Below are 3,369 nucleotides of genomic sequence, written 5' to 3'. Positions count from 1 at the left end.
CATATTTACGTCGTGACAACGTCATGTTTTCGTCGCATTGACGTCAGTTTATTACGTTGTATTTACGTAAAAGTGTATGGTTTTCTTGACGTTGTCACAACGTCGTACATCAACGTTGTGGTGACGTAAAATTACGTTACTACAACGTTATTCCTGACATTACAACAACGTTTATATCACGTTATGTCGATGTTGTCACAACGTCATACATCAACGTTGTGGTGACGTAAAAGTACGTTTTTACAACGTTATTCCTGACATTACAACAACGTTAATATCTCATTATGTCGAAGTAATTTATATTCTATATAATTGGCCCAAAAATGATCATATACTAGTATATACATACATAGTATCAGCTGTGTTTGGGACCATGAAGTGACCTCTAGATGATACATGTGCAATTCTCTGAAGGAATTCGTATATTCTGCATCATCTTTTTTTTGTAGCTTAAATCGAGTTACTGTTTCAGTAATTGTGATATAACAGAAATAAATCCTGGGGCCATCCATAGCTGAGTCGCTGCCTATTCGTATGCAGTTCTTGATAGTTAGTGCTTGTAAAAATAATATGCATTTATCATATATGTTACTCTATAAGGGGGGTGTTCCCCCTGTCTCTTCTAGCCCATCTTTAATTGCTGCCTATACGATATGTAATTCGCCCATTGTTGAAGGCCGTATATTGACCTCTATAGTTAATTTCTGTGAATGGTCTCTTGTGGAGAGTCTCATTGACAATCATACCACATCTTCTTTTTTATACTAGTATTTAATTTATTTCATCGTAGTATACATTTCTCATTTAGTATGTTCACGAAAGTGTCATTAGCCTAATGTGTCATTAAGTCTTCATGAACGTAATGCATCATAAGGGTTTAACGAAGACTTAATGACACATTAGGCTAATGAAACATTTGTACAACTGGCTGCTGGATATAATATCTGGGTAACTACATACCAACCCAGGCCATGAAAGTTTTATAAAAAAAAGTTTATGAAAAGTAAATAATGCCTGTATATCAAAAAGTGAAGATTTGATTATCGTTAACTTTGTTTATTTTAAATGTTCTCCTGTGTCCCTGGTAGAGGTATTTCCGGATCTGCTGGAATTACCCTCTTAGCAATTGGTTCCTGCAATGACAATACAAAAACTTATTAGTACACATAATTATATATTCAGTTAAATTTAATGTTACACTTTAGTGTCGCAAATTAAGAGTATCTTGATCTTCACAATGCTAGTTTCAAATAAATAACTATAATAACAATTTCGTACTGAATTAAAAAAAAAAACCAACATAGACGAATACAAACAATAATATTTTTTGGAAATAATCCAAGATAGGTTGTATACTATACTGGGGAAATAAGGATATTCTTACCTTAATCATGCTTATAGCGTGTTCCGCCTGGTTTGGGGTGCATGTTTTAGGGTTTCCCCAACCAATTCTTCATGTAAGACTCTACAAAAATTGACATTAATAAAATTTGCATCGTGTCATATTTAATATAATTTAAAAATAAACCTTAGACTGTCAGGGAGCATCAATTTAACTTCAAGGAGGGTCATGGTGTTTGCTTGAATCAGATTTTTTTCGTGCAAACAATTTTTTTTCATTTTTCAACGATATCACTCAAATTATTTTGTTCAAATCTAACACTATGATTAAGGTATTGAAGGAATCGGGATTCAGAATATTTTTTGTCCTGTACTCGAACAGAATATTTTGTTTTGGAAATCATAAGTAAAAAAATAAAGAAAAATAGCAATCCCCCCCTTTTATTAAAGTTAAATGGTGGTTCCCTGTTTTCAAAGGCAAATTCGGAATTTTCATTAGATATTTATGATTTTGAAGCTAGTCATTGGACAAAAGTCAGTTCCCAGTATGAGTAAAAAAAGTCCTCATTTCAACTAAAACCGATATTTTTCAAAAAAATATTTCAAAGTAACTGTGTGAGCGATTTTCATAATATAGATACCAAAAGATGCGGAAATGTCTGAAGTTTAATTGTTTATTTGGTTATAATATTATTCATGCTCATTTTAATTTTCTGACGAGATGGAAAAAAATATCTTGAAAAGTTTGCTATTATTCTAACCAATTCAAAATCGTAAAAAATGGCATTTGTGTTTAACTCATCAAATGATGAAAACGAAACTCAAGAAAATTATGTCTAAATAAACAATAAAACTTCAGACATTTTTACATCTTTTGGTATCTATTTTTAAAAAATAGCTCATACGGTGACTTGGTAATATTTTTTTGAAAAATACCGATTTTAGTTGAAATGATAGGACATTTTTTGAGGGGGAACTCACTTTTGTCTCATATGATCACCATAAATGTAGTATAATTGATTTAGATGACATAACGATTTATTATTTATCAAATTTAAAAATACACAGCTCCTTATTTTTTATTATTAATTTCTACATTCTGACATAATCCAATCGGCCCAATCCAATGACTGATATATGTTTTTAAACTTCACAAAAGAAAACGGTAAAATAACAAATTTACAGTATTGCCAGCGCCGAAATAATTATTTAAACGAAGCTGACTTTTAATCGAGATATATTTTGGACAAGGTCCGACCATACGCGTGCGGTTGGACCGTATGAGTAAACGCGTATGGTCCAGTACGACCTGACCATACATGTTATTGGATCATAGACCATCATATGGTTTACATTTCGACCACCATTATCACAATCTTTATTTTTAGTATTACAAAGTGTTATTATTACAAGTAGATGGACGTAATTTTCATGCTCTAAACACCAAATCCTGTATTTTGACATTTACCGGCCGCTTGCAACAACTTTTGACAATCACTTTTCCATTGTGGCGTCAGATATTTTGTGTTATGACGTCAAAATTTTACAGGAACATCAACTGTTCCTATTAATAGAAACTCTATAAAAAGTAAAAAGAAAAAACAACAGTTATAAAGAATACAGATAAATGTACTTACATTGAATCTAAGTGGTGGCTTGATGAATGGCGTTGACTTTGAATATGACGTCATCACTTTAAAAATAGCGTCACAACTAAAAGCCCTAACAACGAACCAAAATCGGAAACGTTACTGTATTTCCGTATCTTTTTTTTTGAATGTTTGAATCAAAAGACTTCGGTTCCCTTTCACAGGTAATGCCTGTCTCATATCAAATATCGTTCATTAGTTCTATCAATAGAATTAAGACAAATGAAAATTAAATTTAGTGCATAATACAAAAAAGAAATCTTGCTATTGTAAATTTTAGGGACGTCGATAAATTACGTTGCAACAACGTTTTAATTACGTGATTTATTTGATCGATGTACAGTACATATTGCAATTATTTATTTTTTTATTTTTTTAT

At 31.5% G+C, this 3,369-nt stretch overlaps 1 long non-coding RNA gene across 1 annotated transcript; it reads right to left on the bottom strand.

Annotated features, from left to right (window-relative positions):
• Window positions 1–995: 995 nt before the first annotated feature.
• On the bottom strand, window positions 996–3,117 carry LOC134681162 (uncharacterized). Its single transcript, XR_010100571.1, has 3 exons — window positions 2,979–3,117; window positions 1,385–1,465; window positions 996–1,133 (listed from the first exon to the last, which is right to left on the bottom strand). It is a non-coding gene; the product is annotated as an uncharacterized LOC134681162 (long non-coding RNA).
• Between the last annotated feature and the right edge of the window lie 252 nt (window positions 3,118–3,369).

Source organism: Mytilus trossulus, chromosome 8 (assembly GCF_036588685.1).
Source record: "Mytilus trossulus isolate FHL-02 chromosome 8, PNRI_Mtr1.1.1.hap1, whole genome shotgun sequence".
NCBI lineage: Eukaryota > Metazoa > Mollusca > Bivalvia > Mytilida > Mytilidae > Mytilus > Mytilus trossulus.
Note: the sequence above shows the minus strand (reverse complement) of the source record. Positions and strands in the feature narration are given on the sequence as shown.